Source organism: Peromyscus eremicus, chromosome 6 (assembly GCF_949786415.1).
Source record: "Peromyscus eremicus chromosome 6, PerEre_H2_v1, whole genome shotgun sequence".
NCBI classification, from domain to species: domain Eukaryota; kingdom Metazoa; phylum Chordata; class Mammalia; order Rodentia; family Cricetidae; genus Peromyscus; species Peromyscus eremicus.
The window spans coordinates 96,474,751-96,497,882 of NC_081421.1; positions in this window are offsets into that span (position 1 = coordinate 96,474,751).

A 23,132-nucleotide genomic window follows, 5' to 3' on the forward strand; every position below is an offset into this window, starting at 1 on the left:
TCTGTAGAAAATGTCCATCACAGCTGTTTACTGCCTGAAGACTGCTTCTCGACAGATACTGTACCTACTAATATTACCTAAACCTGTCTACTTGGTTCAGCTGTATACACCATAAACCCTGCCTCCTGGGTTATCTCAGTGCAATAACCCTGCCTCCTTGTTCAATTCTATGTAATAAGCACACTGAGCATCTGGAATGCTGGCGTTTCTCCATCAGAGAATCCAGTCCACTGCACCCGAGGATTTCAGCCCTTGTGTGTTTTATTATTTCTTCATTCCCTTACTGTCCCCAGTCATGTCTGTCCTCAGAGCTGTGCTGGATGAACAGAGGCCATTTGTTTCTCCTGAAGGCAGAGAAGTCTGAATCTGTTGCAGACTGCTTTGGCTTGAAGGTCATCCTTTTCATATCTGAATACCGTTGTCTTTATCTCCATGTTTCTGTTTTCAAATTTTCTTTTTTACAATAAGTGTACTAGGATGATTGGTTTAGGGCCATTTTAATGATCTCCCTTTATCCATTTGTCTCTTTAAAGACACTATATACAAATAAGGTCACATGTCAGTTTACAGACAAGTAGAACTTAAACATATAATGAGGGAAAACAAATATAAGTCAATCCATAGTATGTGTTACACATGCATTATAGTTAGACATGTTAGACACAACTCAGGGGTACTTAAAAGTTATGAGTAAGAACTAGAAACCAGAATAGACTTAAACGATCTACCTTGTTATCCAGCAGTTTAGTAACACTGTAATTCTCACATATAAGATCTCATAATAATGTAGCGCAACCATGTCATTTCCTCAAAGAATGAATGGTCTAGGTCACACAGCCTGCATATCTTCTCCTCACAGCCTTTTAGAGAACTGTGTTCTGTGCACAGAGACTCTGAGAAGGCTGTATTCTGTCTTGCAAGGGCTTTACCTTCAGCATGCCCACCAATGAGGAAAGAGCTATACCACATCTAAATATGGGACTATTGTGACTCCTGCCAAGGTTCACTGTATCAGTGGGAATGCTCTAGAATATTCCATCTATGCTATTCCCACTGAGATAAAAACTAGGCAGAGAGAGCGAGCCTACTCACATGTACTTCTAACCCTCTGGGATTCCTTGTCCACTAACCTAGATCTCACTCTCATCTGCTTGATAGGGCCTCATAAAGGCAGGCCACACTACAAGAATTGTGTGTACTTTGACCCCACTTATGACTAAGCATTGCTATAAAAGACCTTGGATTTCAGATTTTGATTGTCCATATACCTGTGGGTCAGGTGCTCATACTGAAAGGAAAAAAACGCGTTTGGGAAAAGTACAGAGATGTTAAGTTGTACTACCATTTTTTTTGTTTTGTTTTGTTTTGTTTTGTTTGTTTTGTTTTTCGACACAGGGTTTCTCTGTGTAGCTTTGTGCCTTTCCTGGAACTCACTCTTGTAGTCCAGGCCGGCCTCAAACTCACAGAAATCTGCCTGCCTCTGCCTCCCGAGTGCTGGCTGGGATTAAAGGCGTCCACCACCACCGCCCGGCTTTGTACTACTATTGTTTTACAAGTCCTCAGATATTCTCCTGAAATAGTGCAAGCATGCTTATGTTTTATGCCTAATGAAAATGAAAACTAAACATATAAATATTCACTGATAATAATCCAAGATCGTCTTCTAATATTGATGGTTATTTTTTTCTTTCTTTCCTTTCTACGAACCAATTCACTCATAATCAGTGTCACATAGTTTGTACAAAATAACTGAGAAATCTATGACACGGCTTGGAAAGATGGCACAGCGGCTAAGAACATAAAATGCTCCTGTAGAAAACTCGTTTGCATCCCGACACTCATATCAAGATCCATTTTATCAAATTTCATAATTTAGCCCAATATAATTATTTCCTCTTAGTTTCTTATAGATCTTACATTTTGTAGGATTTAACCATTTTACTGAAATTGTCACTTATTGTCATAAAATTCTTTCTGCTTCTTATTTATAAAATTCACTAGTATTACTGTAATTGCACCTCCGTCCTCTGTTGGAAAAGACACCATTGAATTTTATCTCTGTTTTCTATTTAACCAGTTATTATTTTTTTATCTTCTCAAAAACTAACAAAATGTAGTTCACTGGCACTCTATTTCATTCTGCACATAGTGAATATGTTTCCCTGAGCTTCACTATCCCGTTTGTTATAATTGCTTCATGGTCATTTTAATGTTCATTTTCTACATTGTTTGATGGAAATTGGAGAAATTGCTGGAGATTTCTTCTTTAACACAGAGAATGCACAGTTTCTAATGGTTGTCTTTCATCTTCGTGCAGTTCAAAATACATTCTAATGTTTAACATTTCAGCAACATTATTTCCAAATGCATTTATTATTCTCAAAATTACTGCTCTCAAAATACTTTCTAAAACTCTTTCAACAAATGGAGATGATTACAGAAAATCATATCTAGTCAAAATGAAGAGAAATCTGATTGTGGAGTGCCCAGTCACAAAGGATATATCCACAGCAGAACTCTTATACCTAAGGTTCAAGGAACCTACTTAGGGAGAGAATGTTAGAGTCAGCAGAGCAAGGAATACCCAAAAGATTTTATATCTTACTATGTAGATACTTGCTCATCCATGTTCTTGCTGCTCTATTCACAAATGTCAGGCAATAAAACATTCAGAATATTTTTGAAAAACTTCTTAAAACAAAGTATAACTAGACTGTGATTATAGTGATTATATAGGTTACTTTTATTTAATCCGCATTAATTTGGGGACTGGCTGATGGTGTATCTTGGAAATTAAATTGTACCAACATGAAAAAATATACGTGTTCTGCAGTTGTTGGTTGAGCGAGTCACAAGTGCAATTTATGTTTTGACAGTAACTTTGAGATCCATGCACTTAATGATGAAATACTATAAATTACAATGAGAGGGTTGCGGACTGGCATTGACTCATCCAGTGTCCGTCCAAGAGTCTGCATCTCCCCTTCAGTTCTGTCAGTTTGCTCCAGGCGTTGGAAAACAGTCTTCTATAGGTAGACATCTAGAAAAATATACATTTTCTTTATTAATTCATCACCTTATTATGAAATACATTTAAATTTTTCTTTGTTATTGGTAGTTATTATTTGTTACAGCAAAATGACTTTTGAGGATGTCAAAGAAATTCTGAGTTTTCATTTGTTATTAAAATAATTTCACCACTTTGTATTATGTACTTATGATTATTGTTCCTTTAGGTAATCTATGTTTTATTTTTAGTGCATTTAATAAAAATGTTTGCACTTAGAATTATTATAATTTCTAAAATTAGGCATCATGACATGGGCTGATATTTGTCCTGTCTCTTCTTTGTTTCCTTCCGCCTCTTTGCTGCCTTCTTCTGGACTGAATACTTTTTAAATTCCTTGTTAGCATTTCAGCCATAACCACTTGTTCTGTTTCAGTGACTGCACTGGAGATCATGACATCTGTAAGAGAGTGAACACTCTGTATTTGAGAAATACCACACCATTTCATGTATATTCCCAATAACGTACTGAAGTATGCTTCCATTCCAGTTTCTGCGATTTTGAAATTATTACCTATTATGCACATTATAAGTCAGACTATACATTTTTATTCAATTAATAAAAAATATTAAAAAAATATTTTCAGTATGTTTAAAAGACAACCAGAAATCATTAGAAACTTAGGAACAGACTTAAAAGATAAGAAAAGATGAAAACTTTCTCATATCTGTTACTTTATTATATCTTCTAGCAGAATGTTAAAGTATTATGAGCAGTGTTATGAAGTATCTACTTCAAACTTCATTTTTGAAAGAAATTTTTAACATAGTTCTAGTTTGGGTGCTAATTTTCTTTTACTTATTTATTTATTTAAAAAGTTTTTTTTTTTCCATTTTACACACCAACCACAGTTCCCTCTTCCTCCCCTTTTCCTGTTCACTCCCCACCTTCCCTCCACCCCACACCCCCATCCACTCCTCAGAGAGGGTAAGGCCTCCTATGGGGAGTCAACAAAGTCTGGCATATCAATTTGAGGCAGGACCAAGCCTCTTCCCCCTATATCCAGGCTGAGCAAGGTATCCTTCCATTGGAAATGGACTCCAAAAAGCCAGTTCATGCACTAGGGATAGATTCTGGTCCCACTGCCAGTGGCCTCACATACTGACCATGCCACACAACTATCACCCACATTCAGAGGGCCTAGTTCAGTACCATGCAAGTTCCCCAGCTGTCAGTCCAGAGTCATTGGTCTGATTTTTTTTGAAGTCATAAAAAGTATAGTTCTATGCAATCTTAATATGTATTATTTCTTGCATAAAATATTAATTTGTTAATTTTAATACATCAGGAGTAATAGCTTATTTTGATTTAGGGATTTGCTTTACTCTTTACATAGTTTGTTTTATGATGTTTGATTCACAATGACTTCATAAATGTCTTTATTTTGAATTTTTTTTTGTATGCATGAGAATTAGGTCTATCAATTTATACTATACATTAACTTTTGGAATTACTTGTCCTGTTTTTCTTTAAATAAAATTTTCAATATTTTCTAATCCACATCCTATTTCCAGGATGTGAAATGCATGTAAGATGGAATTTCAAGTTGTCTCACAGTTCAAAGCTGTGTTCACCTTTTATTTCATTAGCTTTTCTCTCATTTCAGACAAGCATATTTGCTTTACCTTAATGTGCTTTTTCCTCATTCTTAATCTGTTAATATAAAAGCATGGAACATTTTCATCTCAAAGATATTTATAATTCATGCATGTTTCGTTTGGTCTTCTTCATATATATCTTTCCTGCCTTAAGTAAATGTATTTACTTTTTACTTTGTCATCATCAGTTGATGAGATGTGTTTAGTATTATGATTTTTTTAAAAAATTATTGTATCACCACTGCTGATCTTTCTGCTACTGTTGATTGATTAAGTTACCCTTAATTATGATTTTGTATTGTTAGGTTTTATATGTAATAAATGTGTATCATAGATCAAAGAAGCAATTATTATAGGTTTAATTTTGCTCAAACACTGTGGGGGAAACTTCCACATGCTTCTGGATTTGCTTGAATTTCCAATGTATTTGTTGACAGAAATTACTCCTGGCACTAATGTGTGATTTTCATAGGTTTTGTGTCATTAATTTGCTCTCTCAGGAACTGTAGCTATCAGTACCTTATATTCAATGTATCATCAGGATTTTAAAATAGATTTGGGACAAATTTTAAGCTTACTCAGAGTTAAATAAGTTCTAATTACTCTATCTTGTTCGAATCGAGTAAGTAAAATTCTTGCCATAGCCTTTAGAAATAATTTTCATTTCTTAAATAAATTGTAATCTATTCCCTCACGTTAATCGAGAAGTAACTGTAATAGCAATCTCTAGTTGAAATCCACCTGTATTTCTGTATATATGTACAATTTTAGCAATTTTGTATACAAAACTATTTTTAAAATGCATTGGAAGATCAGGAAGATGACATACTGGATAAAGCATTTTCCTTGCAAGCAGGATAGCCTGAGTTTGGATTTGCAGCACTCACATGAGTGTTGGGTGACAGTGGCAGCCTACTTGTAACCCCTGAGTTTAGGCTTAGAGAGACATGACTCCTGGAGAAGCTAAGCGGTGAGACTAGCTTAATTGATGAGTTCTGTGTTCAATTGTGAGACTCTGTCTTGATATAGAAGGTGGCAAATATAGACAAATTTCTAAAATGGTCTTATTAAATAACAAACACGGAGCCAAATATAGGAGTGAAAGCCTTAGAGAAAGATCAGGGAAATAGGGAAAGCCACAGCTCACCTTACCTCACCAACTCTGCAGCTTCCAAATGTGAGTTACTTCCTGTCTACCCATGCCTTTATTGCCTTTCTGTTCTGCCATCTGATTTGCTCTCTGTCTAGCTACATTACTTCTTCTTTCTGGCCAGCTCTGTCACTTCATGTCTGTACAGGTCTCCAGAACTCTATGGTTGGTACTGGGATTAAAGATGTGTGTCACCACCCTTGGCTCTGTTCCCTAGTGTGGCCTAGAGATCCTGCCTGCTAAGTGATAAGATTAAGGGCTTGTACTACTGCTGCCTAACTTCTTTGTTTACTTAAAATGGCTTGCTATTTCCTCTGATCTCCAGGCAAACTTTATTAAAGCACAAATAAAATATCACCACATTTCAGCACAAATAAAATATTACCACATTTACCCTTTTTTCTCTAATAAAAATAAAAAATAAAATAATAATGAAAATGTTATAACTAATGTAAGAAAAACTATACAAATAAGTACAATAATTATATACAATATATACAAGCAGTAAATACATCAACAATGTCTAGTTCATTTGCATTATGACAAATTCAGAGAAAATATTCCATTATCTATCCTATTTTGGAGAGTCCAAAATGTACCGAATTCACTCTGTATTCTAACTTATATTACCAACAGAAAACAATCTTATGATGTCTTTCAAACTTATATACTTAACACCTCTTAGTGAGTTTCTTTTCTGAATTTCTCAACAAGGAAAACTGTAATTATAACTGTCTAATCTTCAACTCCCTCAGAGACCCAAGAATGAAATAATACCACCTAGTAAAACAGGAAGTGCAAACAAGCAACTTCCCAAAAAAATGAGTTATGACAGAAACAGCCAGTTTCCTGGACAGTCACCCGAGGTTTCTCTGCACAGTTGGGCATCATCTTCAGCCTACAGGCTTAGCGTATCTGACAGACTCATTTGTGAAGCAGGATGTATGCAAGGCCCACATCTTGACCTCACATTTAGTGAGAGTAATCCATGTATCAGATAAACTTGAATTCCATCAGTGTGCTGTCATGATACAGGATTTTAAATTCTGGGAATTGCTAGTGATTTTGGAATTTGGCTTCCCTTTCTTCTCGTCTTGTGGATGGCTTCATCTCCTTTAATAATGACAGTATACCATTGAGAGGTTAAACTCCATCAGTCTAGTTACTCCTTCAAGAATAACTGTTTCAGCTACTGTTCCACCACACACAAGAAGCCATCTGACCACTGCCTTTTCAACTGCCTTAGAAGAAAGGGGCACTGTACCTTTTCTGGATTGCAAAGTCACTTCAGTGATGGTGCCATGTTGTCCTGGCTTCAGAGGATGCCTGTTGCCTATTGATGAAATTATTAAGGCCACTCCATGTAGTTAAAAGGGAAGTTTATTTTGTAGGGTAACTTACAAGTGAAGGGATAGGTTACAGGGTCTGGGAAAGATGTAGCGCCGTCCAGCGGTGTTCTCTGGAGAACTCTGCTTGGTCTACCTCCAGCGTCCAGGGTCCAGGAACCAAGAGAGCCGTGCATCTGGATGTCAGATCTTCAGGGCCCTCTCTCAGCCCCACCTTGTTGGCATTACAGTTACCAAAGCCTCAATGGGGGTTGGAACTTCCAGCTCAAAGCTGGAATGGCCACCCACTACATCTCCACCTTTTGTCTAAATAAAAAGGTTTTAACCTAATACAAGACTATATACAAAGGAATGGTTATCAAATATTGTCCAGGAGTAATGAGGGATAATGACCTAGATAAGATAGAACTACAACCAGTGTGAACAATATCAAGCAAGAAACACATACTAAAATCCAGAGAAGTCTAGAGCGCAGGTAAATGGTATGTTACAAAGATCATTCCAAAAGGTGTCCTATCCTAAAGAACCTGGATCTATCTAAGTTATTATATATATATATATACTAAGTTGTAACTATAACTGCTAGTCCTCAATCCCATCAAAGACCTGAGAAGGAATATAATGGTACCTGAGAAATGGAAGATGGATGCAAACAACTTTCGGGAATCTTGCAAGAGTAGACAGAGACAGCATGTTTCTTAGCATTGTTGGTGCATTCAAATTGGCTATAGGCCTAGAGTATCTGACAGACCATTTTCAGAATCAGGAATTCTGAAAGACCATCTTACCCTGTCTTGGCAGAGTTCAGAAGTCACTTTTCCTTATGTCCCACTTGTCCAGAAGGACAGCACTCATATTGTCAGCCATTGAGGCAAGGGCAGTTCTTTGCCCAATAGGCCATTTTGTACCAAGAAGACAAACTTCCAAACGGAAATGTCTTAGAAGCCCAATGTTCTCTTGGGATCAAATTGGTGCTGCCAGGAGCAATTGTGTCTCAGTCAACAGAATTCTAAATTATTTAATTGCCATATTCTCTAGGTCTATGAAGTGTTTGAAGATTACCTGTCCATCTGACCTATGTATCTGTAAATCTGGATAACCTAACGAATGTAACTATAGAGATGACAAGCATAGGTGACTATAAATCTATAAGTCTTATCTACCAAAATAACCTAAGGACTAAGGCTTTGTGTAAACAAGGTAAACAGTCTATAAGCAAATGTACGGTAAAGGACAATGACTACAAAATTGTGACAATACACAAGATATTTATAACAGAGGTAGGAATGTATAGTGCAATATGCAATATGACAATAATCTTCAATACATATCAATATACAGAATATCCTAAACAGTATAACAGATATAAATCAACATTTGTATCAGTATACAAATATTTCAAATAAGAGTAGAAATATATGTACATTATAACAAATATAGTTCTGTATTTGTATCAATATACAAATTATTTTAAACAGGAATATAAAAATAGTTTACATTTGTATCAACATATAAGAATCCATAACAGTGCAAATTACAGTGCAAATTATCTAAGGCTGCTATTTTACTCAATTTGTTTACTAGTATATACAATAATCTACCATAATATCTTATACCTATCCATTCCATTTCTTCTTTTCTTAAGGAGAATACTAAGTTTATTATTTTCTTCCACCCCCAACCCTATAACTATCATCCATAACCCTGAGAAGGAGCATCATGTAAAGACAACAGGTAAAGCCATGGAACAAGTGGCGACATATAGATTAACAGAAATGGGCTGAGTATAAGAGTAAGAGCTAGACAATGGTAGGCCTGAGCTAATGGCTGAGCAGTTTAAATAATATAAGCATCTGTATGTTTATTTTATAAGTGGGCTACGGGACTGCTGGGGCTTGGCAAGACCCAGAGGGAAAAACTCTAGCTACAGTTGCCAAAGTTGCAACCACACTTGTCTTGGCAAGGATCAGTAGTCCTTTGTTTTGTGTCCTGTCTGTCCATTTTGGATAGCATACTGTCAGCAGTTGATGTGAAGGCACTTTCTTGCCCAGTGGCTAACTTTTGCAACAATGAAAGTTAACTCCATATGCAGTTTCTTCAATGCCCATATCTTCCTTGAAGTAGATTGATGCTGCCAGGAGCCTACATGTCTCATAATGAGAAAAAGGAAAAAATCTAAATTATTAAAACATTTTAAATGCTATATTCTGTAGATCTCTGAAGGGTTTGAAGATGACCTGTCTATCTAAAATATATCTCTGCTTGACCTTGAAAACATACCTAATATGACTACAAATTCGATTGTAATGTCTAACTATTAACTTTCATTTCTTTATAACCTAATAGTTGCTAATAATAACATTTAAGGATCAGCAAATTGTATTACATTGTTAAATGAACTGTATAAGTACAGTATCTTGAAGAAGATTAGCAATATACATACAGCATTTTCTAACAAAATCAATCTCAAATTTGTATATATATATATATACACACACACATATATATATAATTTGAATACAATATATAAAAATCCATTGCAATGTAAAATATTTAAAACTAGTAGTTGTCTTTTAAATGTAAATTCAATAATCTACCTTTATATCTGTATCATATCTATATCCTCTTTTTCCTTTTCAGAGTAGATTCAATAATCTACTCTTTATTATATCATTTCTGTATTTTTTAGAGCAGATTCAATAATCTACCTCTTATCTATATCCCCTTTTTTTTTTTCAAACAAGAACTTAAATCTAATCTCATTTGTTTAGCTTCTTTCCTGAACATTAACAATAACAATTTGTAACCAACTGTCCTAAACAATGACCATTATCCCAAACCCCAAGCCCATTGAAAGACCATAAACCACCAACCCCAGCTCTTAGGAATGTGGGCGTCGTGTTCTTAAAATTGTTTCCTGCTGTTTGTGGGTGAAGACATCTTTAGGGGATCCTGAGAAGAAAACTTTTGGGTTAATTTTCAAGTCCTGGTGTGGTAGCTGTATCATTTTTGTCCAGTATCTTCATAATGCAAAAGTGCAGAGCTTATTTCAAATCCTTGTTCAAGTAGTCTGTGAAGCTAGATCATCTCAGCTAGCCATCTCGATATTGTCCTGAGCAGTTTGTAGTTCAAAACTGATCTTTGGGTGATGTTTGTCAGTTTAGTGGTATTATTATTGCCCATGTGGAATCGTAATTGTGGGGCCCTATCATCTTTCTAGAGACTTCAAATTTGCTGTTATGCCTGATCATGATTCCCTGCAGAAAACTGATAGAGACTCCAACTCAAAAACATGTATAGGCAGCTAAATGAAGCCCTTTTTCCAGAATTTGTTAGTACTCTATATGACCATTAATATCATAATAAAAGTTTATATATATATATACACACACATATATATATATAAATCTTATAGATTTTTGATATAAAATTCATACCTTAAGGAAAGTTTAAGAATCAAAATAGAACCAAATAATTGAGATTAGTAGCAATAGAATAGTCCCCCAATTTTGATTTTTGTCTGTCCCATATCAGATGACTCTTCTGACATAATACAGAGATTTTGCATTTTCTTTTTAACAAACACACTTGTGTTTAGAGAAGAGAGCCATTCTCCAACTCCAAAGCCAGCTTTAATTTTTAATTGAACTGGGATTACATGAAGACCATTTGTGTCAAATTTCTGTAGAGAAGAATAGAAACAAACATTTAGGAGGCCAATTTACTCTTTTTCTTGGGACGTCTTTTCTAGATGATTTGTCCTTTTTCTTCAGCTGTCTCATTTGTCCAGTGTTCTTCAGATTTCTTAGCCTACATTTTCCTGAAGACAAAAACAAAACCCCCTTCCCCAAGCCTAACCTTGGGGAGGTTCCCTTTTGGCAAGTTGTATCTGATTAAATGGAAAGCATTTGTTAGTGGTATAAGTTAATTTAAATTGAATGGTCATAATGGTCAATAAACTATCACCTCTTCTAATTAAGAGGTCTCTCTTGTTCAAATCGAACCTTTATCAATTTTGATGGTATCCACAGCTTATCTTCTCCTGTATAAACAAAAGCAAAACCTCATCCCCAACGTAACAGGTGAATTATCATGAAAGTCACCCAGTATCAAACCCTGTCCTCCACATGTATGTGCACATACATGTGTACAACCATAGACACATACATCCACACACTGTAACCATACATGGACATAGCACACTCAAACACATACCATTTTTTTAAAAATAATATTTGGAATGCAGTTACTGGAAAAGTCAAAAGAAACCGTCAATGCTTGCATCACAAAGTTGATCTCACTCTTGATTTGGTGACAGAACACATTCCCCTGGGCGCAGTCGTTATCAACGCATAACACTGATATTCATCTGCACTGTCATTTACTGTACTTACTGGATCCAGCAAAAAGGTCCTGAACATTCATCTGACAGTTTATCATTGTAAGAAATACCCAGTGACGCATACTTCTACACCCTTGTCATCAGTGGTGTTTTCTTATGATAGCATCAAAACAGAGTACATTCTGTTATGAAATACGCTCATAAATTTAGAAAATGACTTTCTGAAACAGTCTTTTTTTTTTTTTACAGAAGAAAGATAAAGTGAAAAATGAAAGTAAACAATATAACATTTAAAAAAAAGAAACCTTTCAAGAGGGGTAATTATTATGGCTGCCAGATAATTTTTATGTTGATTTTCTACTTCTCTAATTTCCTGAATTAATTTTACAGATCCAAGCATCTTCTGGTTAAGTGTTTCTATTCTTGTAATTGTTCAATAATTTCATATGAAAATAGCAATAGATTGTCTACTCATTTGTATTCATTTTTAAATCCCATATATAAAAATGTAAGAAAGATAATTTTATTCCACTAAGCAATGGTGGCATTTCTAGAAGAAGGTATATAGACATGAAGAATCTCAGAGTGTGACACTGTATCAACATGTGTCAGCTCTGTCAGAAATGCCGTGTTTGTAGCAGGCTCTAGCCAAGCCCATTTTCATTATGAGTTGATGAAAGCATCTTACTTGACAAGATGAAGCATGACTGTCAGAATCTATGATGCCACCAGTAAGGAAAAACTCCCTGAGGAAATACTCCTTTCAATATTTGAAACAGTAAAATGCATCTCATAAATTTCAAAAATATATTATATTTGTATTTTCCTGTGCAGAGATGAAGCTCCATTTGGACTGGTAAGAAACATCAATTTTAGCCACTTACAAATATTTGCATCTGCTGTGTTAGCATGTCATTACAGTGCTAAAGTTTGGCACTTGGTCATCCAAATCTGACGAAAAGAACTCAGAAACCAAGAAATACCATCCAGGGTTTCCAGAAGATCCAGAGTGATCACCTATGTAATAATAATTTCCAAACAGCACAGAAGTCACTCTGCAGTCTTACCATTGGAGGATTCAAATTATGTGCACACATCAACAAAATTTTGCAAATATTTTGTTCAGGGTTAAATCTTAATCATAATTATTCACAATTCACAAAGCCAAGAGACAATCATGTAAATGAAATTGAAATGTTAACAATAATATAATGCATCTATCAGAAATATCTGGAAACTTTAACTTCCCTTCTGAAGATGAAGGGAAAGGAGAGTATCAAAATGAAAGTGAAGAGAATTATGTGATTTTCTAGGTAGATTATTTGATATAATTAGGTTTCTGGAATTAACCTTGTTTTTAACTCTACCATGGTTAAAAAATAGCCTATGTGCCTTATTTAGCACAATGGAACCTATTCTGGTATATCTTAACTATAATTGGCTGATTTTTAAATTCCTATAAGTTTGATTTATGGAATTGGGTGATTAAGTCATGATATAAAACATTTTAAAATTGGGAAAAGCTGGGCAAATTGACTTATCTCTCTAGTTCCAAGACTCAAGTATCTGAGGCAAGATGATTGCCAACATGCGGTGAGCCTGGACTATGTAGCAAGTCCTAGTCACAAAAAATTTAAAAAAAAAAAGTATGATAAATGGCTTCAAAGGATGGTAAAATGTGATCAGACTACTTCCAAAAAATTTTGGGTGTTGAGAAGACTAAAATAAATTCTAAGGCTTGTGATATCTAAGTGATATTTTATTTATGTTTTAACAAATAAAGCTTTTTTGAAAATCAGAAGGAGGGGCTAGCCACAAGCTAACTATAAAGGTCTTTAGGTCTGTAGAGACAAACAGGAAGTGTCAGAGCTGGGTGGAGGGAGGAGGTGATAAGATAGGGTGGAGAGAGGAGTTCACTCTCTTTTGGTAGAAGATTACTTAGGAGTAAGAACCAGTGGCTTGTTGCTCTACCTCTCTGATCTTTCAGCTTTTTACTTCAATATCTGGCTCTGGGTTTTTTATTATAAGACTTTTATTTAAGATTCGTGTTACAGGGACTCTTTGAATATCTTGGAAGGTAATATTTTTATAAAGATGAAACAATGATATTGTTCAGTCCAATCAATTCAAATAAATCTCTCACCACGCTTTGTAATGTTGGGTATGATGCTGTCACAATGCATGCAAGAAAGATCAAGGCATTTCCCCAAACAGCTTGCCTTCATTTCTCCCAGTCTGAATCATGTGTGTTCCTTCACTAGTTACTATAAGCTAAGGAGTTTATACCTTCCTTATAATTTACAAGTTGTGGGGTTTATTGCTAGTTCTACATCCCTAGTCCTTATTGAATCACCTTTTCTTTACTATATTAGCATGTATATCATTTTAAAATTTCCTATAATATAATTATTTAAGCAGAAACTTCATGTATTAAGTGATTCAGGCCTCTAATTCTTTTCTTAAATCTTATAATTTAATCATATTTGAGAATTTATACATGGATAGGCTGTCAGTGCTTTGTTGTCTCTGTTTCAAAATCTCCATTTTCAGGTAACAACTGAAGAGATTTTCAGAATCAGAGATTCTTAAATCATGCTAAGAAGTTTAATTTTAAATTTTTTCTTTTACTCAATTATCAGCTCCAGGAGATATAAATAAAAATACTGTATTAGAATTAGATAAGTTTTACTTTCAAGTGACTGCAATAATCTTTTTATATTTGATACAATCATTTTCTCAAGGCTCCTTATAAAAGGGCCCTTGTCTGTGAAATAAGAAAGGAGTGAGGACTAGCCTGGCTTGTATTAGTGGCTATATGTGTGTTATCCTTAAGTTTGTTAGTAGATTTTCCCTCTTTTGGTAATAGGAATTTATTGAATATTTTTAATGGAAGATTTGCAATTTTGTAAGGTCAAATGATAAAAGAATATGACGATTTTCCCCAAACCATGACTGTTGTCAATGTGTAGCCAATGACACCTGTAAGGACAAATGGAGCAGTGTGCAAGTTTAAGCTTGATATGCATGGTTTCCTGCATTCTCCAGTTCAGCTGAGATAACCTATAAGGGCAACTGTGGCGATGTGCAGCTCAACCTTGGTGTACATGGTTTCCTGCTTAGTCAGATTCTGTGAGTAAAACATGCTGAATAATAACTGTATACATCATTAGTTTTTAAGAGTATCCTTACTCTCCACAGGGATTGTCCTTCTTTCAGGGTACAAAAATGTATAAATATTTAAGTCCCTAGTGCATAACTGAAACAACATTACCACCAAACAGGAAAGAAATAAACAGCAGTGTAACATGACCCATCACTGGTAACCTAATTTTCTAAGTCCATGAGGACATAGATGTATTGATAAGATCGGTCTTGAACAGCCATGAGACGACACTGACACTGTGACTGATGGTTTAAGTTTTTTTTTTTTTTTTTTTTTTTTTTTTTTTATGAGGACTAAACCCTGCTTTTAATGAGAGACATTGAACCAGAATGATTCTGGAATATGCATTAATCTGACATTACTTGCATGCTTCTGGGGAGAGAAGAGACACTGAAATGGGGGTGTGTGGGGTGTGTACGCGAAGATGAAAGCAAACTTGCAAATTTTGGGATTACGCAGCTTCAGATGGAAGAGAATCAAGAATCTTCAGAAGACATCAGAAATTTAATGAGTAACATGAAAATAATTCTTTTTAGATCATCCAAATGGCATTGTCATACTGAGAATGATCTTGAACAATAGAACTTTGATTATTTTTTAGCTTCCTAGTTTGTGCTGTTTTTATGATAACCCTGAGAAATGAGTATCATCTATCTTTGCTCTTCTAATTTGTATGTAAGAAAGTATTTGTGTATGTGTGTGTGTGTGTGTGTGTGTGTGTGTGTGTGTGTTCTACCCCTCAGATTAAAGAATTATTCTTTTCTTGACTGTTTCAAAAGTTCATATTTCTTTTCATTATTCCTCAGTTTAATCACAACTTTCTCAAATATACAATTTTGATTTCTCTCCTACCTTGATGAACATTTTCCTGGGAATTTCATTGCATACACTACTGCTTTCAAACACTACAATATAGCTTCTATTACCCCTGAATCATCTACCAATCCTTGTAGGCCAGCCTCCTGTGTCACATCTGTGCTCAACACTGTAAATGTAACAGGTTCAAAACCTCCAGGTTGCTCTAATTTCCTATTCCTTCTAGAACTTCAAATGAACTGGAAACTTCTTTTCAGAATTATCATTATGCCTGATATGCGCCAACTCATTCATTCATTATCCCTGCCCAGCTCCACCCTGGCCCCCAGGATTCCACTGAAACACATCTTAATTAACAAGAGCATTCAACCCCAGTACTAGGTCATTATCCTCTTAGAGATTCTTGAAAGTGGGCTAATTTTTTATGTTTGATGTAAATCTTTTTTAATGTAAGCCAATGTGGCTTACCTGTTTAGTCATCAGGCATTCAATGACATTAATGCTGTTTCCAGAATTATCATCCTTATAATTATATAATTTAAAAATATACAGATCAATAATGAACATTCATTTATTAAAACTTACTATGGAACTATTGCTTTTCTTCATTGTTGTGACAAATTACCTGATTCAAGCAACCACAGAAAAAGAAGGGTTTATTTCAACTCACAAATTGACTGCGCAGTCCATCATGGTGAGGAATTCATAGCATAAGAGTATGAGCCAGCTGGTCATTTTATATCATTGTCCAGGAAGCAGAAAGCTGTGAATGCTGTCAATCAGATGGTTTCTCTTGTTTACTCAGTTAGCAGCCTAGCTTGTAGAATGGTGGCACCCACCTAGATTAGCCAAATCTAGAAACAACTTCATGGACATGTCTACAGGTTTATCTTTAAGGTTACTCTAAATCTAAATCCAGTCAAGTTTACATCTAATATTACATATCACACTAATGAATACTATTTTAACATTTTTTTATTTTTTGGGGGCCTGCCACCCAGTTCCCAAGTAAATGCACAGAGACTCAGTCTTACTTATGAGTACCTGGCTTTAGCTTGGCTTGTTTCTAGCCAGATTATGTTAACTTAAAATATATCATCTATGTTTTGCCTCTGGGATTTTAACTTTTCTCTATTCTATATGTCTTGCTTTCCTTCTTACTCCGTGGCTGGATGGGTCGCTGGGTGACTGGCCCCTGGTGTCCTCCTCTCTTTCTCCATTTCTCTCTCTTCCTCTTCCCCTCTAGTCTACATTTCTTCTCTTACCTATTTTCTCTGCATGCCAGCCCTGCCTATTTCCCTCTCCTGCCTAGCAATTGCTATTCAGCTCTTTACTAGACCAATCTGATTTTAGACAGGCAAAGTAACACAGCTTTACCCAGTTAAACAAATATAACATAAAAGATTGCCAAACATCTGCATCATTAAACAAAAATTCTACAGCATAAACAAATGTAACACATCTTCAACTAATATCCAACAACAAATGTATAATCACACTCATGTTTGAATACAACAAATGTATAATCACACGCATGTGAATAAAAAAGAACTAAAGACTTACAAACTACTCTAGACCACAATGTTGAAACAATGTTTTTTGTTTGTTTGTTTGTTTGTTTGGGTTTTTTGTTTTTGTTTTTGTTTTTTAACCAGAGCTGAGGACTGAACCTAGGGCCTTGTGCTTGCTAGGCAAGTGCTCTACTACTGAGCTAAATCCCCAACCCCTGAAACAATGTGTTTTAACATATGCATTGTTATAAATTTAATAAAATTTTATTTATTTTTGAGCTCATTTCTATAAGAGAAATACTGAAGAGAACTTTTTTTTCATTTTTACAGGGTCTCATTTTCATTTATTTAAAATGGCATTATGAATGTCAGAATTATTAAATCCAGAACATCCATTTGAACAAAATATTATATCATCATTTAAATATTTTCAAATGCAGCATAAAACATCAATAATAGAGGGTTAGGAATAAAGAAATAATATACTGGTATGATCATCCTCTGTATTCTGATGTCAGCTTTTCACAAATGAATTTGGTTACCAAACAATGAAGTCATTTGGATTCATCTCTACCTTTGAAGAAGTTCATAAGTTATGTTTATAGCCTTACACTTGAGAACTCATCTCCCTTGTGACAAGGAACCTTTGTCCTTTCAATAATGCTCATCACCACATCAATGATAAATAAACAAAACATAAATGGACAAGATGTAAGTGAATGAATAATTTATGAGATATGGAAATTTGAAACTGCTTACTCATACAAGGACAGATTCTTCCCCCAATAAAATTTGTAGAAAATGACCTCCATAAAATGTGCAGACATAAGCCGTATATTCACATGAATACAAACTTGTGGCAATGTCAATAAGGTAAAACACAATTATTGTTTTTGGCATTGTATTGGAGTTGTGACAGTTGACTCTTGGATGTAAAACAAGTGTTAATAAACAGAAACTGGTGTTTATGAGGACACTCTACAATGCCTGTGTGATAGGTACTAAATAACTCTTATTTAAGTGCACAAATCATCACTGGAATTAGAATATGCTATAATTTCCAGTCGTGTGCAAAATTAATATAATACAAGAAATGATGGTAAGTAAATCCAGAATAGTACTTTGTAAAATATATTGCAGAGGCAAGTACTAAAAGGAGAAAGCTTGAAATGCAGGGATTCTAAAATCAATGTCATAGCATTTTACCAAGTCACATTGTATTATAAGCATTGACCTCCAAGGAGGGCAGATATTTCCATGTACAGGCCAGACATCTCACAGTGAACTGGGAAAGACAGGCCAATTCTACCATCACCACCTACAGCATTACTTTGATTTGGCAGAGTGAATATTCATACAAATCTGTCTTTTCAGAAGTCCTCCCTTTACTTCACTCAAGAATAAGGTCAGTCCTGGTTTTCAGAAAATTTCATTGAATTCCCTCATACCTGTCATGCATTGATCTCCTCACCCCAATAAGCAATTTGATAAGAGCAAGAATTTGCAAAGTTAGAAATTACATTCTTCCTATAAAATCCCCAAGTAGGTTAGGATATTGCTATATGGTAGAATGCTTGCTTAGCTAGGTTCAATCCACAGAAACCTTACAAAAATGTCCACATAAAAATTTTCTTATCAAAGTAAATATAATTTTCAACTTATATAAATAATTTTAATAAATGTGAAAGTCACCATAGTACCAAATTTCTTGGATATGTTATGCATAAATAGGAATAATTTTTGTTGTTCATAGTCTTCCCAGATTGATAAGACTTTTGACTACTTCCCTCTATTGGCAGATTGCACAGTACTTTCTGGTACTGTGGAGATTGATAGGTCACAGGAAAGAAGCATTCAAATTAGATCCATCTCATATCATCTGAGTCCTGTGATATAAGCATGTGATATCTTTAGCAACAGGAACGTACCTTCAACCTCTTGGCAACAGCTACAGCCTATATGATTTTGGGGATTATTTGGGGTACCTGACTAACAATTCAAGAAGATTTCTTCTGTCTACTACTAAAGCTTTTGTTAGATAGTTTATGGTTTTTGTGGGGAGGATTGTCAGCCCAAAATGCATAGCTTCCATATATACATATATTCCTTGAGGCTTTGTTAAACAACCTTGGAGTTAGCTCTACAACTCCATTCTGTACCTAAAGTTCAGGGAACATCCTAAGAAAAAGAGATAGATTGTAATAGCCAGAGGCTGAGTAAATTTCCATTGAGATTGTGTCTCCTAGAAATGGCAAGGGAACTGCACTCATGATACTTAATAATGTGGCTGTCTAAACAAGACCTGAGCAATGACAATGTCAGTAGACATGCTAGTGTAGAAGAGGGGAAATTTCATGGGTTCCCAAACCTAAACAAAGAACTACAGACAACAATGATTGGTGGGTGAGGGAGAATTAGCCCAGATTGGTTATCTGATACAAATCATATATAAATAAACAAGAAAATTAGGCTCAGCAAGTCATATTTATGTATTTGTGCATATATATGTATGTGTATAATATATATCATATACATGTATATATAATAAAAAGGTCATCAATTTGATAAGAAGTAAGGGAAGAGAAGGGTTGGAGAGAGGGGATATGGGAGTGATTAGGAGAAGGAAAGGGAAGAGGGAATATATGTAATTAAATTTTAATTAAAATATGTGAAAAGAACAATTTTAATACAACGTCCCATTTTCTAACTTCTCCTGACTCTTCAGTCACTGTGGCCTTGAGTTTGCTCTGCAATATAGGTGGCTGAATGTCAAATGATCACCTGCCTTCTAAAGTCTGTGCTCCAGAAAAAGTGCTCCCAAATAAATGATCATCAGCCTGAAATTTTACTAAAAAAACCTCCACCCAATACTCAGTTGTTTCTATAAGAGAAAAACGTCTGAAAAGTCAGCAGATATTTAAAACTGTCTAAATTTTTGACACTGATGACTGGAGTATTTGACATAATTTGACAGTTAAGAATATTGCAGTGTAATACAGAAATGTATTTGAATTATACAAAGAATTAATCCTTTGTATAACAAATGTACAAGATTATGTTGGAAAATTAACCTTTATGCTCATCAGGATGTGCAATTTAGAGAGGAGTCAGATTGCTACTTACATATCATTACCAAAACTATTTATCATGTGGCCAAGAAGCTTGAATATATGTACTTATTACTATTTTGAGAATAAAAAAAATCTTTATAAAGTACATATGATAGATCAGTATGACAGGACGATTTGAGTTACCAGGTGAGAGGAATAAAACAGAATTGAGAATTTCACCATTGCATTATTGGTTGGAATCTACATTTTGAGTGGTATAGAAGCATTAGTCCTTGTAAGTAATGAAAAACTAAATTACTCAAGATTTGATTCATAGGCTTTTTCAGGACACAAGAACTAGAACACTCTAAATGCAAACTTCCTTGTTGAGATGTGGTCTTGTACTCTCATTCTCATAATCAATTCATTATTGTTGTTTAGGAGTCCTGTGATTTATTATAATGGTAAATTACATTGTATATTTGTAACTGTCTAGGTATCAATGGTCTGAAAAAACTGGAAGAATTATCAACTCTAAATTTTCAAAGTATTGAGTTTGAGATCCAGACATTCATCATTTCAACCCTACAAAGTGACAAATTAAGCAGTTGAACTTTCCTTCCATATAAGTGGCTCCTGTCATCAGTGTATGCTGCACACAATATCTCCACTAGCTCTATTTTCCCCTCTTACCGTCCTCCACCATTTCTAAGATTCTCCTCCAATACATCCACTATTTGGTATTTACTCAATTTACCTCATTCTACAGAAATCAAAGCTATAAGGATAAACAACAGATACATTTGCATTTATGAATTCTATGTTTTAGCAAAGCACCTAGGAAATAATAAAATCTCCTTATATTAAGTAAGCAAGAAGTGAATGACTGGTCATAGAAAAGATAATTTCCCACTTGCTATTGCCAATTAATAGCATAGATTTTTCCCCTTGTCCTGCTTTAATTCTTAATGATTTTCTTCCAGCTGACAGAATCTTGGCCCATGCCTTCCAATATAGTTCATCTTCATCTTACTGCAGCTATGTACCCATAGAACTAAGGCTTCGGTCTCATCATTAGGACAGATTTATCTCATTACAAACTGATTCAATCAATTTTGTTACGAGTTTTGGCACAGAAGCATGACCATGAGTATTTATATTATTAGAATAACATGAAATGAGTCAGAAAATGATTATCAAACAGTTAGATTTTTTTGATATTCACAGAAATTAAAATCCATGATATTATCTTCAAGGTATTAAATGACAACATAGGTGTGTGGTTGATATTAATTTGATTTGAATGAAAGACACAGCCTAGTTCTTGGGAGAAACAAGAGTGAGACTGTGGAGTAAAATTTATACATAGTCCAGAGAAAGGAATAGAAGAAAAGTCATATACTAAAGCAAGAAATGGGGATAATAGAAGTACAGCAACCAGAGATATTAAGGAAGAAAACACTGATCTTCATGCCTATCAAAATGTTGGAAGAAAGGCTAGGCAATACTCTTAACTCCAAACACATAGCTGAGAGATGGATACTTTGTAGAAGATAGAAAAAAAGGAGAATTGGTGATTGATTTACTCACTCATATTTTGCTTAGTTTTAATATTTTGTAGATACTGGCTGGCACTATAAATTTGAAAGCATTGGTGTGCAAAACAGTTATAAAGATGTGTAAATGTGAATTAAGTATGTAAAAAGAAACCAAGAAAATGTCATTGAGAAGCTCAGGAAAAACGTCATTGGAAAATGAGTAGGAAACAAAAAATGTAGATCTGAAAATAAACCTCCATTTCAACAAATGTGTCCTTGTTTGAATAGATTGGTCCCTAGAGGCTCATGTATCTGAATGCTTTGACACCAAGAAGTGGCACTGTTTAAAGGATTTGAAGGATTTAGAGGTGTGGCTTTTTTTCAGAAAGTATGTCACTGGGGGTGGTCCTTGAGGATTTAAACATCCTTACCAAGCCCAGAGTCTGTCCACCGATCAGGATTTAATTCTCAGCTCCAGTGCCTGCCTGCATGCCTTCATCCTTCCTGCCTTTATGTTAATGGGCTAAGCCTCTGAAATTATAAGCAAGCCACTAATTAAATGTTTTCTCTTATTCTCTTATGATAGTTGTGTTGGACATGGTATCTCTTCACTGTGATAGAACAGTGACTAAGGCAGGGTGTAACTGAAAAAGTGTTTATAAACAGAGGCAGGATTATAGAAGTAAAGGAAGTGATGAAATAAAGGAACTTGTACAAAAATTTACACATATGAAGCTAGGCATGGTAGTACACAGGTGAAATTCCAGCACTCAGGATACAGCAGCTGTAGGATCAGGAGTGCAGGGCCAGCCTGGGCTGCATAGCGAAGTCTTTTATCAGAGAACAACCTCAGGAGATATGTACATATGTATGCATGATATGAACATGATGTATATGTATATGTGGTTGTTTCATTAATTATATTTTAAATGGAAATATGTATGATTATTTTACTGAAGAATGTCTAACTATGTAACTCTGTTTTGATAATTTTACACTATATATTCCAGTGCACTGTTTTATGTCAATAGTATATTTATTTTTTGCCATGTTCTCCCTACAGATCTTACTTAATAGTACACAATACTGATTATTAACATTAGGCTCTCATTTTTACATGACCTATACTTAAACACTACCTGAATATGGCAGCTAAATTAATGGACACTAATAAAACATTACTGTGTGTTTCAGTTAGCTGCAGAGCAAAAGCAATGGTTGTTCTTGAATATGTCATTACTTCCTGCAATTTATTTAACATATACATGTTTTTGGCTAAAACAAGGAAAGTAAGATATTATGTTCAAACAATTCAAAGTCAATTCTCACTTTCATAAAAATAATACAGTTAACACAACAAATAGATAATCATAATCCTCTCAGTAGCACTTTTAATATATTAATCAATGTTTTTCAGTTAGGATAAATGGAGCAATATAATGATGAATTTTAAGTGTTGTTGAATACAGTGTTAAATGCCTATTCATATTTTACTATGATTTTAATTAAAATATGTCATTTGACAAAAATGAAAAACAATCTCCATCTAA